Source organism: Pogonomyrmex barbatus, unplaced genomic scaffold, assembly GCF_055798465.1.
Source record: "Pogonomyrmex barbatus isolate J1 unplaced genomic scaffold, ASM5579846v1 scaffold1, whole genome shotgun sequence".
Classification (NCBI taxonomy): Eukaryota; Metazoa; Arthropoda; class Insecta; order Hymenoptera; family Formicidae; genus Pogonomyrmex; species Pogonomyrmex barbatus.
In genome coordinates, this window is record NW_028297098.1 from 5,974,349 (window position 1) to 5,994,620 (window position 20,272).

Here is a 20,272-nt window from a genome sequence, read left to right on the forward strand (position 1 = left end):
TTGAAGGAAAAAAGAGACTAGGGAAAAGGAGGAGAAAGAGAAAGAGAGAACGTCACATAGCGCAATTTCACGGAAATTGCTACGTTAAAATCGCGGAGCCAAATTAGCGCATTGCATCTTGAGACAGCAGCCTGAATATTTGTGACACTTCACTCTCTACGATCATTCCTTTTTTTAACCTCTAATCTCCCGGTGATATAACATTTTTATTATATTTTTTGAATATACAAATATTTGAAAAAACGACATGATTCCGCTGACATTTTCGTAAAAAAAAAAAAAAAAAAAAAAAACAATTTTTACAGTTGAGTCATATTCGAAACAACGTGTTTGAGGTATGTTTCCGCGAATTTTCAATCAAAGTATCGTTGAAAATCGTCCTCTAGTATCCTCTAGTTTCCGTATTTGAATTCTAATGTGTCGCATGTGCATGCCGTAAAATTTTACGCTCGTAAAAAGAACATCGCGAAGATGCACGTACGTAAATTCTGGCGGTGCACGATGCAACAAAATAGTCAATTTTTACGAGCAATTTCACGAAGCTTTTCGGCGGCAAGGCAATTCCGCCTTCCCTATCCTTTTTCTTTTCTTTTTACCGCTCTTCCTCTTGCTTTCCGTATTCTTCATCCTTCGTGAAGAACAGTTAAGTTCTGACACAACTGATCTCTGTTTGCACTTCGTGAGCTTCCACGGAAATGGGTTCGGTTTTAACACTCTCGCCGTAGATTAGGCACGGTTTTACTCTCTTTCTCTCTCTCCCCCGCTCCCCTCTTTACCTCTTTCCCTAACATTTTCGAATCCACTTGGCCAATATAAAATTTTGAATAGTTTTTATTCGCTATCATATAAAGTGCTCGTGCAAGACTTTTTAATTAGATTAATAAACGAAGTATCATAAAACTCATCGCGGTTTCTTTTTCGCGCTAGGAAATGCTCGAAATACTACTTCATGTACTGAAAATATTGTATTTCATGTGTTTTTTTTTTTTTTTCCGTAACACAGGATTTCCACAGTCAGGTATAATTGATTCAGTTCATAGAAGGAACTTCATTCTAAAAATATATAAAAAATGTTATTTTGTTCTAGTATCTCTTTTAGTATAGCTTTTAGTATAGCTTTTCATATAAAACTCACGTTTGTATATAAAAAGATTCTAATACAGTTATTGATACGGGAACAATAATAAAATGAAGTAATAAATAGAACGGAACGTTTCCATACGGTCAAAATAATGTTCAAATGTGTATCAAATGTGTTTCTAGTTTATTTCCTGAAAAAAAATATAAATTTTCCGGGAAAAACAATATACCCTTTGAAAACAATTATTGATTCAATTAGTCGAAGAAGAAATCAGTTCGAAATCAGCGGTCGTTCGTCCGGCTCGATCGAAAATTCGCCCGCACCAGGAATCAATTCGCTATACCGGCGAATTAATTGATTCTTATTCCATAATGAGGTATCGTTTCGATTATTGGGCCACGACAAAAGCGATTCACGAGCGATATGTGCGCACGTTGTCGTACGTTTCGCACGCCGGGAAACGCCATTTGCATACTGCTGCAGCTTTGTGAGAGAACGCTGGTCGGTGTGCCGGGGCCGAAGCTTGTGGAGCTTGCAGGGCTCGCTGGGCTCGTAGGGCTGCAGGCAACTGAAAGAGGCAAATACAATGTTCTCGAATACCGAAAATCACTCGCGTTACAAAGCTATCGCGCGGACGTGGGTTATTTATTCCTGTCAACGTTTCCAATCTGGAATACCAGCCGGGTCGGACTTACGGTTCTTCACTCGAAAAACTAAAAAAAAAAAAAAAAGGGAAAAAAGAGGGAGGTAAGAGATGCAGCTCTAATACGTTCATGAATCACGATCGCAGTGGATAATGCATCTGTGCGCTGACGCACTCGCGTGACGCGAATTTCGCAATTTCGTTTGTAATTCCATGTGAAATTCCATCCGATGATTCCTACCCCGCAACGAAGAATTTAATAATGAAGTCCGTAACCGAGTGAAAACATTTACATTTGCAATAAACACGTGTAACGGCCTGTTTTACAAAGCTTTGTTCGGCGGAACGACGTTAAACGTAAGTCGATTATAACAGAATCGAAAAATATTTGTTGGCTGGCGAGTGCGAGCGAGCGTATCGAAAATCGAAGTCTCTCCCGTACGTACAAGAGTGCAACCATCTATCTACCTTGATGCAGCTATCCCGGCCGACCGGCCGATTCGATCCGGCCGATAAATTCGGCCTTCTGGTAACAATGAGCCACGCGGTCGGAAAAGGTGGCGATAATTTTTGTGTCATCCATTAAATCGTTCTGGCTGTCCGACTCAATCAACCGTGCGAAAAAGCCGTCAGGCTCAGGCATACCTTTTCTTCTCTCTTTTTTCTTTTGTCGTTCCACCCGTCCACGGATATTGGACACAGGGTCAAAGGTGATCGTTACGACGCAGCGATATGAAATATTGTGAGAGAAGGGAGAAAGAGCTCGATATCGACTGATGGAAAAAACGCGAAAAGGCCGTTGGCCAATTTCTGATTGACTTCGCGAATATGGGTCATGGCACATGGTCATATTCTGAACAAGAATAATGTCTTTATCATATCTCTCGACTCGACGATTGCCTCGAGAAATCTTGCGAAAGTTGCGGGTTAAGATTTTACGGCGTGTTTAGGGATCGGTTAGGGATGGATTTTTAGTATTTTCGACGCGTTGAATTTTTTACGAATAACATACGATCGTACGAAGCGAGCGTCTCTTTCATTCCATATGCGCGATTCTTTGAAAAATGCAACGAGAGTTCTTTTTGTTAGAAGAGGATGCGATCTGCCTGAGAGGCCATTCGGAGTAAGTTACAGATATTCAAACAAATTGAATCGTTTGGAATGATAGTTGCTTCCCCGAATGTAGCGTTTTACGTAGGATATCAAACGAATTTTAACGGGTGCGATGATCGAGGTGAGACTGGAGTTTGTTCTGCGCCGTTATGGAAACCGTTACGGGAAACCGCAACAACATGGAGCAAAAACAGAAATCAGTTAGAGATGCTACATGCTACCTTTAAAGATCCTTCATCAAAGAATGGTCATTATATATTTAATTTCTAATTTAAATTGAAAATTGATTTCGTTGTAACATAGATGAAAAAAAATTGTGTTTATTTATCGCTGTGTACCGTTTTAATTTAAATGGAAAAATTGCGCGCTGGAAGTTGTATTCTTCCGATACAGCAAAGGTCGTAAAATCTAGATAATAATACTGAAATGGAAAAATTGTAATGGTAAAAATTATTCTACATAAAACGTACAGATAAATGAACGTTCTAATTGTCTTAACATGAGTAACGCATGCACAAATTGATATTTGTATTCTCCCAGTTTATTTTGTACAACTTTCGCCACTGATTAATACTACGCGGAATTAAATATATCGAGGGCACTAAATGGTGGCATGTATACGCTCGAATATGCACTCGCATCCAGATCCAATTCCATCCCGACGGAATTTCACGTAGCCGCAGGTGCTCGTTTTTCCGTGGCGGGAGGCCGCAACTTATATTAACCTCAACGGAACCAGGCCTTTTGCCATAGAAGGGGAGGGGTTTCAGCTTTTCGCTAGATTAATTTCGGTAGCCGGCCGATATAAATCTTCCGATATCTACTAGGGAAACCGAGTGTTATGCGAAGACTAGTCGGTGGAACCAGGCGGAGGTACCAGGCACCATCGGACCATCGTCTTTCTGGCTACTGGCCAAACACGTCATCTGGATGTCTATCGATTAAAAATTCTGCAAACATCGTTACGCGAAAAAGCACCCGAAAGAGCTTTCTTCGTTGACGCAATCGCTCGTCATCAAATATCTTTGTAAAGCAACAAATATCGTTGCTTTAAGCGACGAATAAAAAAAGGAAAAGGAATTAAGACAATTGGGAATTTAAATTATGTATGCAAATATGAAATTGTTCGATAATTCGTATCGAGTAATGTGTTGAGCTACATTTAAGAGTGAATAACGTAATATCGAGCCGCGTTTCAACGGTTATTCCGCCTGAGATAGACGGTTTTACCCGACCGGGACCGATTTTCCTGTCGTCCTAATAATGTTCGTGAAATCGAGCGAGAATTCCCGTTGTTCTCCTCTCTTCTTTCGCCAGTTTCGCTGGAATTCTCCGCCGCGACGTTTTTTCCGGCGCGATGATTTTTCGTGGTAGGTGAATTACACGCCTGTCGGACGCAGCGCGCTATGCTTCGTCACACGACGCCGATGGAGAGGTCTCGTTGGAACTTGCAACGGGGCGAATCGTGACTAACTGCAAAAAGAAACAAGACAAAACATAGCAACGATTTGTCATTTAACACAGAATTAATGAAATCAAGTACGTCACGATAATTGCCTTGTGATGAAATATCTATGTCATCAATTTGCGCAAAAATTTTTCATATTCCATATATCAATTTATTTATTCGAGAGCAACATATTATCTTTCAGAGATTAAAAAAAAAGGTCAAATTAAATATTTATATCGAACACATTATGGATGTAACATTTTTAAAGATTGACTTTAATCGACATGTTTGCTGAAATTTGATGAGAATGACAGGTTGAACTGAATTTTAAACAAATGGAAGATATTTTCATTTGCAAATAGTGCAACACTTTTTATAGATATTGAAATTCATTCTTTAATCATCTATCTTTAAGATGATACTCGTGCATGCAGACATTTCGACATGTGACGCTCGTTACCGGAGGAAAACAAGGATGTATATGGATACTTTTGAACTCTCGCGTTTACACGAAAGGGAGGAGAGATACGAGTACTCGCATCGCGAGATTAAAGACGTCGGCCTGGAAGAGACAATCTTTTAAAATAACCGCGCGTCCGCGTGTAATTTGCGAGAGAAGTTGGAACGTGCGCATCGCTGCGGCGTTCTGCGAGTTGTTCACAATCGGATTGAAATGCTTGGCACGCAGCTCTCCGCTCCGACAAAGTCTGTCGCGCGGAAGGAACAGCCGGGAGGAAGAGCTTGCCCGATTCTCGCGTCGAGACGCCACGGAGAAGCAATTTTTATATTAAAGCTGTCGCCATTATAGGCAAACACATCGTGTTACAAAAAAATCTTATCTATCAGACTGATGATATCTTTCTCTCTGCATTCCGCGCGACATTCCGGAGCTTTCATGTTTCAGCTGTAAATTCAATCTCCCTCCCTTTTCTTCTCGGCAAAGATCTCTTTTACGTTCGTGAATTAATATCTTCTCTCTATTAATTTTTGCTAGTTAGCTTCCCATTATTATTTAATGATAAATGAACGTTGAACGCGGACGTGAATTTAGAGGTGACGTTAGAGCGGCGCGGGATCCCTCGTTGCTTCGCACGTTTCGTTTTTTTTCCTCCTCTCTTTCGTCTCATCGCCAGGATGGCGGTATACGCGCGGGACGGAGTGCAGTTTACGGCCCCGTGCTTCATGTAGATGCATGTTTATTGCCGCATTAGTAGCGGGCGACGCGTAGGAGAGGGTTAAAGGTATACACGCGCGCGCGCACCCCCTCGACCCAAGGTACCAGGGTAGAATTCTGTTGGTTTACCGAGAAGGATTCTGTATTTTCTCTCCGCAAAATATCTTGCCTCGAGGATCTAGTCATCGTTCCCGTTTTTTGCATTACCGGAAACGACCCGTAGGCGGAATTTCCTCTCCTCTCATTCTCTACTTTGTTGTTTTTTTTTCTCGTCTCCTTTGCGTACGACATGACATTCTCTTGATATCTGGAACAATAACCAACGACGATTATTCAACATCTTCCTTGCAATTTCTAAAGATCAACAGTAAGCTAAAAAGTTCTGTTTCGTCAACATGTGATGTTGCCTATGTAATTATTTGATACCAGATAAGCCTTTTAAAGCGAAAATAATACAATTTTTCTGCTAAATCTGCTATTAAAAATCTGTAATTATTTTTTTTATAAGAGAAATGCTTTAGCATCTTTCTAAAAAAGAATATAATTACATTCTAGAAATATTATATAATATAGATAACATGACATAATAATAAAGCGATTCATAATTTTTACTCACTAGTTTATCGAGTGTATGTGTTACATGAATATTCATGCATTACTAGAGAATTATAAAAAATGTAATAAACCAAAATCTTATATTTATCTTAGAAGTACGTCCCTCCTACGTCGAGCTTCGTGGAGCGTCATGCAATTTTTTTTATAAACCATCGTCCCATCGATGTTAATTTCTATTTTCGTCCTTTACTCATCGTATCGAGAGCCGCGACGCAATTTCCCGGGCGAGGCGAAATGATTTTCGGACGGCGTTCTCTCGCGGGCAGCGACGCGCAAAATGACGCACGAGCGCGCGTCGATTATACCTGACGCGAGAACGAATATGGGGAAGGGCAAAAGGACCATCGCGCGCAAGTATATTATTCCGTAATGGCGAAACGATTAGTCAGATCACCCTCCGGACCCTACGCAGCGCTGACAGTTGCACGCGCAACCTGCACATGATTAATAATCACACGCCGGCCGTCGCTATCGGCGCGCGACCGTTATCGCTATCTTCCGCTTATCTGCTCCCGCGCTTTGATGCCCCCGCCATTGTCGAAAATTAATCCATTGGGAGCAGAGAGAAAAGGACGTGAGTGTGATTCGATACGCCTGAGAATCCATTCGAGTCACGTACAACCGCCGCCATTGAAACGATCAAAAGTCTAGCGCGTCTAGCTTGCGGAACGAGGAATTAAGATTTCAGACTTGTCGGCATCTTAATATTGTACTTAAAATTAAATCAATCGCCATGCCACTCGTTATTTAACACGAAGTTTGATTGACAAGCGAGAAAAACGTGGATCTCACGCGTTGGTTACGAGATATAAAAAAAAAACTTGATTGAATTAAATCACATATTAATATGCGCTCGCTTCTTTATTCTTTTTCATCGATAAACCGCCAAAAGTTGTAAAAGTATATCAGTTTATCCGCGCGTTACCTCTCTTTTCGAAGGGAAGGGGCTTGCGACAGTTGATTAAAACTCCGCGTAAAACGCTCCGAATCGCGGCGACTGATTGTACTTTAATACGGAGACGCATGATGCACACGTCGTGATGGACATAGCCGCGACGGCGACGGCATGTGCAGCACATTTTTCGAGACAAAGGGACGACGAGGGGGAAGAGGAGGATGGCAGGGTTGGGCGGAGCGAGACCAGGGCAAGGGATGAATTATTCGTTGTCTCTTGCACTCTGCACCCTCGGACACTGACGCCACGTTATTCTGTCTACCATGTCGACCCTCTGCCGCTGACAGTGTCATCCATAATGTCCGCAGCGAGCGCGAGTGACATTTGCACACCGGCGCTCTTTCCGCGGAAGAATTTTACCGCGTCCTTTCCGGGAATACTTTTTACAAGTTCTTCCGTCGGACACGTAAATATACGTGTTAACCCTTTCGTGTAGACACGAGCAAGGAGTTGAAAGAGAAAGACACGTCTGATTGTAAAAAATCATCTGAATTGAACGCGAATCGAGCTGAATCCGAATTCGCTGTCCTTTTTTTCGATCGCTATCTCCTTTATCGGACATGCACGGACAGAGAAAGAAAATTAATCAAAGTTCATTCCCCGCGATGTTGGCATAAGTCACCCGAGCGTGACGACGAGAGCAGCGATTATGTACACAGCTCTTTCCAATATTGCCCCCCCTGCCGCGAAAACTTTCGCAACTATTGGCCGATATATCCTGAAGTATTTATGTCGATATTATCCTACGGTATAAAATATCGCGGACACGGATTTCGACGAAAATACAGTACGGCCCCGCCGTACGTGTATCACGCTGGTACGCGCGTTTACCAAATATCTCAGCACTCCGGCGGTGGCAGCGTTAATTAATTGGCTCGTAAATTAACGTGGCAACAATACGTGGGCACGGGGTAGACTCCCTGCGCCGCAGCCACCACCGAATCACGGAATTACCGGCACGCGTTGCGAACGTAAGAATATGCGTGATGTATGTGGTATTCCGACCGGCCGCCTCTCTCGTCTCTTCCCATATACTTCCCATATACGCACCATTCCCGCGTGTTCGTGGCATTTCGCTCCCTTCGACGCTTTTCTCCCATATCTTGGCGAGGTTTTTAATGCCGCCTACCGAGAGATTATGTGCTTTGTGTAATACGAGACAAACGCGACGCCAAATCTCACGCTTTATCAACTACCATCCTGGAAGCAACGTAACACATTTTTGTTGTCTATTGAGAAGAGAGAGAGAGAGAGAGAGAGAGAGAGAGAGAGAGAGAGAGAGAGAGAGAGAGAGAGAGAGAGAGAGAGAGAGAGAGAGAGGAAAAGCCGCAAATCGATTCTTTGAGATTTTGTAAAAATTCACGTAAGGTTTTATCTCAGTATTCTTAATGTAGTGAATATCACATAGAAGCTATATCGCATAAAAGCAGGTCGCGAAGGGTCACAAATTGAGTGCACCTGTTGCAATAACGCGGCAACTTATGTACACGCTTTGTAGGTACTTCACACGACCGTCAAGCCGAAGAGAGTCACCTTTATTGCATCACCACGCTCGAAAAGAAGTCTGGAATTTTGCAATGTCTTGTAAAAAAGTTGCGTCGAGCATTGACGATATACTTCCGGTGTGCGCGCGCAAGTTACGCAAATAATGAAGAAAGATATCGATCGTCTCTAATTTAATATAATACACCCTCCGTTTCTCAAACTTTTTAATAATAAAGTTGAAAATATTTTCATATCTTGTATCGCGCGGATTTAAATACATCTTTTTTAAAATTTAATCGATTGAAATTCATTTTGAAACGTAATTATTTTATCAACTTCAATATTTATTTTAACTACTATATTACTGATTATTTAAAAATTTAATTTAAAATTTAATTAGAGAAGCTTGTCAAATTCCTTTATTACAGTTTATGCACTTTTACCTGATAACGATGTATAATAAAATACAAAATGAAATCGCGCAAAATTCACATAATTTTGATGAAAAATTGAAGAGTGAAAAGTCCGTTTTTATATTTCCCCCCACTTCTGAGGTTTTTCAATACGTGTTTTTCAATACGTGTTTAAATCTATATAAAAGGTAATGATCAACGCGTACAGGAAGAGAGAAGAGATCGATCACGAAACAATAACGTCTAATCGAGATGAGAAAGTATAACAAAGTGTCCATAGAGTATCCGGCGTGTCGTATTTCCGCGCATCGATCCGTCCCTCCCCCCCCCCCGTCGTTCATCGACACCGATATTGCGACACCGGTGCGATTTTTTTTTTCACCGCGATGATCGTTAGGTGCGTAACAGCCATCGCGCAACAGATAAGCTTTTTAACACTTCGCGGGACTCGGCACTGTGTAATGCCGCGTGCACGTGCGATTTTAGTCGGGCTGTGTGTTATTGAGTGGAAGACCGATAACGACGGCGGAGAAGCCGACGTAATATCGCGACTGCAACGGCGAAATGCAACTACGATAACGGCGTAATCGAGAGAACATAGCGGACGCGACGTAGGGATGGTTATTGACGTGATCGACGTTGCGTGAGAGACATCGACGCACTCGAGAAACGAAGGGAAACGGGACGCGAGTTTTCCCAGCGATAATGTTTCTCGCCCGCAATTTTTATCCCGACGCTCTGGACCGTCACGACGATCTTGAAATTGCAGTTGCCTTTTTGCGGAACTCACGGAATTCATATACGGTCAAGGGTTTCACTTCGCTCAAGGGTTTCCTTTCGCTCGATTATCTATTGTCACCTACGCAAGAACGACGCAAGAATGGGGGGATGCGAAAGGAAAATGCATTCTCTTAAATTGAATCGGTAAAAATTTCACTGACAAAAATAAAACAAGGTGAAATTTTTCTTAGATTCAATCAATATTTTACTTGTCTTCAATGTAAACATTTTACTTGTTCATTTTATGTCACAGTGATTTTGATTAAAAATGTAAAATCGATGACAGTTATATTCGGAAATTGTGGTTTTTGAAGTTTTTTATATTTTAGATTAATATTTTTTAGGAAATCTTTTTATATCTACGGAATAAAATTTTCATAAATAATTAAATTTATAATCAAATATACTTTTTTACTGTTTAAGCGTGCTATTTAAGTATGCATTTAACATCACTAATTCGAACAATTATTTTATTATTAATTCTTTCCAATGAGATCTCACTGACGTAAATGTTTTAATTGTTACTATTTTCTGTGCTATTTTTCAACGATGATACATTGATTTTGACGCTACCCCGACATTATTAAAAATAGCGCAATTATTATGATATTTATTATCAAATCTCTTCCAAGCTGACTTAAGAGCTTAATCGTAATAACATGCAAATTTTAGAGTATCTCAAATTAAGTTTCGTCCTCAATAAATTCAAATCGCGCCAACAGAAATCAAATTATTTTATTATAATTACAAGTACATAATAGAACATCATTTATAATACTTGCAGGATTGTCATATTCCACTTTAGTAACGCCGGGTAAAAAGGGCAATCGCCTACATTGGATGCCGCAATTCTCGAAGAAATTCGCTCATTATTTGCGTAGATAATCGAAGCGTTGATGCGTCCCGCGTGCGATCTTATTATTCACACGATGATCGTGACGACGTCAACGGCGCGGTCATTTTTGTGTGCCAAGCCGTTCGGTCCCGCATTATCCACGTGTTGGCAGCGCGAAACGTTCCCTCTTATCTTCGCCGTCGTTTTATCTTTACGCAAGTCGAACTCGCATTCCTTTCATCAGTAACAAATGAGTCGGAGTGCGAAGCCGCCGCGAAGCGGAGTACGCCGTTGGCAGCTAGGCGGAGACAGCGCAAATCGATGCTCGCGCATTGATTTATTAACACGATACGCCACGCCATACGGTAACGTCATACTCGCTCGGTATTATGATACACCGACTACACAACGCTAATGAATGCAAAAATAACTTTTTTTTCACTATTCATATTTGATCTCGGATCCCTCGAATTTAATCCATTGACCTTTCTCGCAATTTTTTACAACGGATCTATCTCGAACCAAGAGTCTCTGTTACAGCGAAATTCACGCGGAAATAATGATTGCGGAGCGTAACTAAAAATGATTGGTCTGAAACGTGTTAATTTTTAGATCGCAGAAAACCTACAGTTGAGAAACTCGCAGCTTGACAGCTGACGTAGATCGAAAATTCGAACGCGGCAGCGCAGGCGGCCGAAGAAGAAACTCGAGTTCCTCGGGAGCGACATTACCGAATAAAGGGTTAAATAGTTGTGGCGTCTGGGGTGCGTCATCAACGCGGCAGTCAGGGAGACTCGACTAGACTCGCGGCTGTATCGGCTTGCGGCCGGGCCCATTAGCGTGACGCGCGTTGCATCGTCTACATAAATACCCACCGACGCTGCGGCCGGTACCACCGGTTGCCACTTTGCGGCAACGTGAACGAGCAAGCGAGCGAGAGACAAGCGAGCGAATGCAACACACAAGCGCCGAGCGCAAGCGCTCTGACGTAACGTTATATCACTCTCGAGGCTTTATACATACTCTATCGAGAGGAGGTACCGCCCCCCCCCCTTACCCCAAACGCGGCTCCATGTGGCGCCTGAGCAGCCCCGGTGGGGGAAGAGCTCTCCTCTTCCGCGAGACACCCTTGGCGACGACGATGTCAAACTCAGTCGCGAGCCGAGTATCGTGTCGTTCGTGCGTGTGTCGTGTCGTGTCGTGTCGTGTCGTGTCGTGTCGTGTCGTGTCGTATCGTATCGTATCGTATCATATCGTATCGTATCATATCGTGTTGTCGCGCGTCATCGTGTCATCGTCTCACGCGATACAATAAGCTAAAGGGCCGCGTTATCTCGCAGCCTCTCTTGCGCGGAGAGAAAGAGGGAAAGAGAGAGAGAGAGAGAGAGAGAGAGAAAGAAAGACAGAGAAATAGATCAAACACACGTCAGGTTTGTGTTTCCATGATTTTCACTCTTTCTCTCATTTTCTCTTTCTTTCCCACCTTCTCTCTCTCTCTCTCTCTCTCTCTCTCTCTCTCTCTCTCTCTCTCTCCCATCGGCTCGTGCGATTGAGCAGGGTGGAAGACATAGTCGAATGAATAAAACGTCGCGCCGCGCTTTGTCGCTTAACTCGCGTCGATACCGCGATTTTCTCATGCGTGATATTTCGTAATGTCTCTCTCACCATCGGCGATAGTTCACGAATATTCGGAGTAGTATTCGCCGTGATAGTCCCTCTCTCCCCTCTCCTGACGACATGGGGGGCGATTTAAACCGCAAGCCGCGACGGCGGATTCTCGCGACCCTTTTCCGACCGGGAATATATCGGGTGGGATATCGGAAGATTCGGTATACGTGCGTGAGCCAAAATCGATAACCCGTGGAGCAGACACACGAAACTGTTCTGGCAGATGCGACGCGACGCCACGCCATACCGCGAGTCGCGAGACTGTGTGAATTATACGTACTCGCGTTTAACCCTTAAATTTCTCTCTAACGAGAATTTTCATATCGAGGATGCCAAGAATATAGGACGCTCAAGACGCCACCGTAGCATATCTATATGTTTCTCTGCTTGTATTTCAGAGTTTAAATAAAGATTGCTGCACCTCGCTTTATACCTTGCTTTATATTTCAAGCGTAATTAACAGATCGAAATACGAGGTCGAGATTCTATTTATATTTATACTCGCTTCGCAATAATTTGGATATTAATTATCTGCTATTTATTTAATTAATCTTGCTAGATATTCCGAAATGTATCTCGTCTCGGAAACTCGGCTAATGTAATTTGATGTAATTAGATTAGAAATCTAAGGGTTAAACGCGCGTCTTCTATCGGGTCAGTCACCTTCCGGTCCGATATGAAATTACGTGTTTCTCATAATACGCATAATTTATGAAAAATCTATGAATACAGAAATTAGTTTTCCACTCAGGCGCGCTAACGAATTTCCGCTTTAACCACGATGTGCCAAATCGTTCGCGTTTTTTTTGTCGCACCGTCGAGACAACCACGTGTCCCCCCCGATCGATATAGGTTAACGAAGTTCCCACGTGCAACGATTATGTAGATCGTTAATCTGACTCTCGCATCGAGTCGCGAGCACGAGCAACGTAAGCGAAAGCAACGTAAAGCGGGAATATAAAATCGAGCGCGAACTGCGCGGGGGGGGGGGGTGGACGAAAGAGGAAAAAATGACGGGACGAAGTGAGGGAGAGATAAAAGGAGAGCGTGTGATTTCCTCAGGAATGCATACGGCAAATCGCGGATACTGATCGACGTAACTGAGGATCACAGGGGGAAGCATGCAGCGCGTACAACGCACACAGAGAGATGGTAACCCGGATGCAATCCCGATTGTGCTGATGCATCCCGACAACGCTCCGGGAATCGCCACCGATCGCGTTGTCCTAACATCACGTCTCCATGTAGGTACATAATATAAGTGTACACACAATGTACCCCGCATTCTGCGTGCGCATATAGATTTTCGAGGAGAGATTTAAGTTTGCAATTTTCAACAACGTTACAACGTGCCGCCTCGCATTTGTAGCAACGAGATGTTTAACGGACGAAACAAACGTGTGCGCGCACGTAACGTACCGACGCAAAGAGCAGTTTTATTCGAGAGAGCCGGGAAAAGCGTACCTTCGCGAAGGGTCTAAAGGATCGGGAATTTCAATTTCCTGCCGCAAGGTATATTCGGAGAGCAGGCGTGCTATTCTGCGTTTTCGATTAAGAGAATTGCGTCGTCTGTTGAGATAGGACGTGTCTTATTCCGAATCGGTATATACACGGACACACACACACACACACACACACACACACACACACACACACACACACACACACACACACCGGCGCAATCGCGCATAGATACATAAAGCAGGGATGATAGTTATTTCGAATCCGATCGGTGATGCTTTGCCCGCCGAACCGGCGAAACAGACTGGACCAGATGTTGTCTAAATCCGTACCATCACGGCGACATGAACCTTTCTCTTCGTCTCCCTCTTCTCCTTTGCTTCTTGATGCTACTATGCAGAGCCGTTTTCCATCTCTAGCCAGCTAGCTGTCACCATCAAGACCAACATCCGAAGATTCCTTATCTTTCCGTCTAAACTAGGGTGTAACCGGCGAAACTTTCCACTTTTCGTATTCCAAGGCTCCATGACGAAAGTATTTTTTTTCACGTTGAAAGTTCGATCAATCGCCCGGGGTATTTTCGCGCTCGATTATTTACTGCGAAGAGAGTAACGTGTGAATTTTAAACGCGATCGATTGGGCGCATGCATACACGGCGATGGAAAGACACACAACGACTACCATAAAATTTTGATGGATTTACCGTGCTCAATCCCTCTCTCTTTCCCCATCTCTTGCTCGCTCGCCGCATTCGCGCGTAGAGTCACGCGCGTGCAGCGACGACGGACGGCGCGTGTATTTCTGGCGGAACGTCAAGTGGGATAAGAAGAGTATTTCTCAAAGCGGTTGAGTGGCGCGCGGGCCGTCTTGCAAAGGTCGAGTTCCGAGGGACTCTCCAAGTGCGAATCGAGCGTCGTTTATACATCGTAAATTCCTAACGTCCTTCGAGGGAAAAGAAAACGGGAAGGAACACGGAATCGCGATTACAGTGGTCGACGACAATTGATGTATAAACGTCATTATTCTTGCCGAAGGAATTAATGCGAGCTAGTTGAAGTTTCTCGCTACCTTATCGCTCGTTGTTGGCCGGCCAGCCTGAGAGGATCGTTTACTGGTATGGAGAGTTTTTCTTTAAAGAATTTCGAGACTCGATTTACTCAATGATGGAAGAGTTCGTGAGATTTATTTAATGTGACCCACGCATAAATTTACCTTCGCACATGCAAACCTTCGTTCACTGTTCTTTTTTTTTTGTCTGGATGTTTATCGTCTTTCGTTAAAAGACGTACTTTGTAAAGCGTGAAGTGTGAAACAAGAGGGAAACTAAAAACTCGCGATTTTGTTTATGAGAGATATGTATATTCACGCAGAAAAGCGCCGAATCCAATCTCACGCGATGTCAACTTTCATTGTTGAGGCAATTGTTGATCCCAATTACATTGCCGGTTTCACCGTTTCTACTTTACCGCGTACACCATAAAATCGTATGGATCGAATGTCCAAGTTTACGGTTCGTTATGCGGAACGACAAATCACTTCAGACATTGTCGTTGATAGGCAAAACGATTACGAAATCCTATAATAAATCGCTCGAGTGACGCGGAATCGGTGAAATCGCATTTGTTTCTCACGTCGCTTTGTGCGATTAAATTTGTTTGCTTTGCATTTATATACGTGTAAAATGTTATTTATCCAGTTAGGAATACGTTATGCTTCTTGAGATATATATGTATGAGATATATATGAGATGTGTATGTATGTATGTATATCTCCTATTTAACTGACTCTTTATGATCCTTTATTTTCTACAGAATTATTATGTATTTGAAGAGTTTTATATATAAAACTTATAGTCAAAATTTGAAGAGTTTTATATATAAAACTTATAGTCAAAATTTTATAATATGTATATATGTATGTATATATGTAAATGGTGTGTGTGTGTGTGTGTGTGTGTGTGTGTGTGTGTGTAAAACTTTAAAATTTTTCAAATATAATTCTGTAGAAAATAAAGAATTGTAAAGGGTCAATTAAATATTAGTAGAAGATTGGGAATATAAATAATTATCGGTGAGAAACGATTACAATCATGCAGATTCCGTATCAAGAAGGATTTTAATATGAGATATAAAAGTTCTAAAATTGTAGTCAAGATTCGAATAATTTTTTCGTCTCTTATAATTCCATATATGAATTTTAAAAATATTCGATAAGAAAACCGGGAACATTTCCAATTATGGCATGGCATTAGAATAAAACGTCTCTGCATCAATTATGTTTTTTTTCTAGGTTTTTTTGCGTTTCCTTATTTACAGTATATTCCACAATACGTATTAGTTTTTTGCAAATTTCAATGACGCACACGCGCACGATGGAAATTGTTTTCGGTTCGAGGACAAAAGTGTCGGTTCGATGCGAGAAAGCGAGTCGGTGTCTCTCGTCTGCAGGTGGATTCTTGAGTGAAAAAGTGGAAACGCGGAGGGGATAGAAAAAAATTCAGATAGGAAGCGAAAAGAGAGGAAAGAGTGAAACAGACAGTGTGGCTTTCTCATTATCGCGATTGTTCCGCGATGAGTACCGACAATGGCCGACACAACGACAATCTTTTTTTTGCGACTTGAGAGAGGAAGAGAGAGAAGTTCCCTTCTATCTCCTTCTATTTCCCTTTTCCCCCCTCGTCTTCCCTCCGCCCCTTTGCTCATCCGGTCACATCTCTCCGTCGTGATTGAACGTAAATGAAACGAGGTTACAGAGTGTCAATATTACGTCATCGATTTCTGCCTTCTTGTTTCCTACCTTGGAACGGAGTTTTCGTTGACGCTTTATCTTGCCGCCAAACAGAAAGATTCATCGCGAACCGACAAAGTCGATATCGAAATAAAATAACTAGCCAGGCGAACTAGCCCGCGATTTTTTTATATCTTCGCGCGAACTAATAAGAGAATCGATGGTGGACCAATTTTTTTTTCTAATCTCTCGAAATTAGGGGCGCGTGTGCACCGGTCGGAGAAGTTTGGCGCACATTCAAAAGCATGGATTCCAGTTGGACCTGGCATTTGAACGCCCAGGCTTGTGCCAATTTTTTTCTCCAGGGACTCGTTCCTCGCGGCCCCGTGAGTTTACGATACCTCGCCGCGATAAATCCGTTCCAATTTCTTTATGCCGCTGAAACGAGAACTCGAGAAACGTATTCCTAAACGGAGAGAATTTGATCCGAGCATGAATATCGCGGAGATATATCCAAAGGCACCATTTGCCGTCCCGAAGGCATTCCGATAGAAAGCAGACGCGAGTACGATCGATAGCCGGTGTCGTTCTCGATCGAGCGTATATAAAACGCGACGCTCGTTTAATAATTATTATCCACGCTTAGGCTAAGAGCTACTATTTGATGCATGATACGGCGACGCAAGTTATCGAGACGGAAAATTTATCGCGACGTCGGCCAATTTCTTATTTACCTCTATTTGCGCGTTTACCCTTGTACATAATCAAGTCTGTAATATTTCAATCTTTATTACTGTAAGCGATTATTTTTGCGAGCGCCGCTTCGCGTTTCACGTGCTATTTTTCCTTCGAGAGTAACGAAGGTCGCCTAACGTCAAATAAATTTATCGCTCTATCGAATTTCTTACGAGGCTGATTAATTCGATGAATTCTACAAAGGGCGGTGCACCGAATGCGCTTCGAATTCTATCTGAAACTTACGGAGGACTCGCGCAAACATCGCGTTAATTACTAACGAGACAGTTAGCGGAGGAGATCTCGTTAGCAGTTTCTCGGCAAAGTTTTTTTCCTCGACGTTTATTTAAGCGTCCGTTTAAACGCCTTAATCGCTCATCTTTAACAGACTTTGGATTTAGCTAAGGGACTGCGGCGGATTAAAGATCGCGCAGTCCGCCGCTATTTCTTCGTCCGGTCTCTTTCTCGTCGTGCTACGTCCGCTTCGTTACAGCAACGGACGATGTCGCGAAGACGACAGGTGGGACTCGGGAGAACACGGCCGGCCAAGGAGACTAACCCAATTTGCGGAGATAAAACGGTAGGCGAAAGTGCGCGCACCCGGGAAATCCATTAAAGTTCCTGCGGCTTTTCGCATTTTCTGAAATTTTAAGTATTACACGTGCTTTTTACGGTCCGTTGTTACGGTTAGCCTCGATACTCACAACTGCGATATCTCTCGGATTATCTCATTATTTATTTACAAATAATAATCCGAAACTTCTTTGGGAACGATACGTACGTACACAGTTGAATGCACTTTTATCTCTCTTCCAAATTATCTAAATTACATTACGTAATTATTTAGTATATAATTATTTAGTATATAATTATTTCATCTATTTTCCATATTAAAATATCACATTATCCAAATTATACATAAAATATTACATTCAAAATTTCCCAGACTTACTATCACGTAAAACAGATCAAGTATCTCGAATTAGTAGATACTGTTTAATTAAAACAAATATTTGATTAATTTATGACATTCGAACTACTCTTAGGTAATGACTAATTTATAAAAATCGCACGCATATCACTATTCGAGTTCTCATTAAAACTGAGAAAATCTACGTTACAATCGGGTAGACATAAATATATAAAAAGAAAAAAGGGGACGAAGGGGAAGGGGGTAGCTTGGGCGAGAGAGAGCGTGTCTCTCCAACCGCGAGCGACGTTTAATCGGGCCGAGCGGTACGTGGACCATGATCAACGAGAAACCGTGCCCATTCTGGTTCGCCCACGTGACAACGACGACCACGGCGATTCTGGCACGATATCCGATCGTGCCGAACGTTTGTCGTTGACTTTCGCGACGCCGATGATGGATCGTCGCCGCGGGATTACCACAGCGGCACTCTATTCGTTCAAACAGCCACGAAAATGAAATCCAAATATACTATATACCAATTTGGCGCAATGAGCGATCTAGCCCGAGTTCTCCGAACGTCGATTCCCGCCGATGGATGACGATGGAAATGCCATGGGAAAAATAATCGTGGACTCGAGACATACGCTCGAGCGCATCCGATCGTCTTTTACGATGCATGAAGATTTCATAAGACCGCGCGATTGAGATGTCAAAGTTACGTGAAATAAAATTTAGTTTTATCGTCCGTTTCGATAATGTATCGCGAGTATTTTGCGTTCGCAGAGAAAAGTAAAACAGTTGCACCGCCTGTAAAATGTAGCGGATTTTAACAACGATCGTTATTTACAGCCGTAAGAAACGTGCGCGGGATTTTTCGAGAGAGACATTTAGAGATTGAAGAGCGTATAACTTCTCACGCAGCTGTAGAGATCTTACGCGCGTAACTTCGCTTCATAAATCGGCGAGATAGTTTTAGCACTTCAATAAAATACTAGCATACAATTAAATACTAGCATACAAATTACCACCAACGCGAGATAAAAAGTAAGAGAGTAAATCGCACGTAATAAACAAGTCAGTAAATTTCGTCGGTTTATAAATTTCAGAAGTCGATCGCGGAAACCTTGATTCTTCTTATCCCGCTCGCCGTTTATTGCCCGTCGAAAAGTTGCCCGCCGAAAACTCGAGGCACGCGATACGAGATTACGGGAGAAACGGTCGCGTCGTCTGTATCCTGGCACCGATTCGATCGCATTCGTACGCGCTTTATTGCCGCAGTGCACTGCATAAAATGCCTGCGCCCCGCGTTGTGCAAATGGCAAAAGGAGATTTATGACTTCCTAGTCAGACCAGATAGAGAAAGTAGACGCGGTTCGCGCCGTGCCGACGAACCGGCGAACCGTGCGCCGTCTTCCGTTTATAGCCGAGACCGATCCACCATGTAATAGCCATTCCATCTTGACGGCTACACGCGTTTCGTCAGCGTTACAGCACATCTTTTTCCTCACCGTATCCTTTTTCGCGGCGTCGATTATAACCGCGCACTATTTCCAACAATAATTTTTGTTGCCAGTAGTTTGGCGTTGATTGGCGAAACGTGTTTGTAAATCGGGTCGTTTTGAATTGTCCATTAGCGTGGAATTATTTACGAAAATTATTACGGGCGAAAATCGATCTATCGACGTGATTAAATATCACGATCGTTTGGCGTTCTATAATTGAAATTAACATGATTGAATTTGACTAGTTCTTCAATTTTTCGAGACAAACAGATGCGAGGGAGGGAGGGAGGGAGGGGCATTTTCATTATTCACACAGCACACCGGCTGGATTAATTATAGCACTTTGATTCCATCGATGTTGATTAGTCCGCTCCAGCTATACGTTCGCTATTCAGTTTCGCCAGTTAGCAAAGTTTGCCGCAGAACTTCGACGAGTAGCGAGGGCGAGTAACGAGAGTAACGAGTAACTGTACAAGTTGATAAATAAAGATGGTCGTGCGAACGAAAATTATTATTGGCGAGAAATATTAAATTCTCGCAATGTAGCAAAAAATTATATGTATATAAATTAAAACAATAACAATATAGGTTTGTGTGTTTTACACAGCGAAAAATAGAAATCAACGATCAAATTCGAGCAAATGAGATAGAAAATAATTAACGATAGAAAAATTAATCACGTTTCATTCATCTTCAAATTTTATGTGATTAATTTTTCTATC

At 42.5% G+C, this 20,272-nt stretch overlaps 1 protein-coding gene and 1 long non-coding RNA gene across 4 annotated transcripts in view; one reads left to right on the top strand and one right to left on the bottom strand.

Annotated features, from left to right (window-relative positions):
- Positions 1-1,273: 1,273 nt before the first annotated feature.
- On the bottom strand, positions 1,274-11,559 carry LOC148937982 (uncharacterized). Of its 3 annotated transcripts, none has more exons than XR_016141417.1 (3): positions 11,420-11,559; positions 5,591-5,768; positions 1,274-4,310 (listed from the first exon to the last, which is right to left on the bottom strand). It is a non-coding gene; the product is annotated as an uncharacterized LOC148937982 (long non-coding RNA). The 3 variants fall into 3 exon arrangements; XR_016141416.1 differs by lacking the exon at positions 11,420-11,559 and adding an exon at positions 7,002-11,349; XR_016141418.1 differs by lacking the exon at positions 11,420-11,559 and adding an exon at positions 11,276-11,333.
- Positions 11,560-11,678: 119 nt separating this feature from the next.
- msi (RNA-binding protein musashi) overlaps positions 11,679-20,272 on the top strand; it is a gene marked incomplete at its 3' end in the record, with an annotated part of 61,171 nt that continues 52,577 nt past the window's right edge. The window contains exons 1-2 of the mRNA XM_089081047.1: positions 11,679-11,974; positions 13,275-13,456. The remainder of the gene's footprint in view (positions 11,975-13,274; positions 13,457-20,272) is intronic.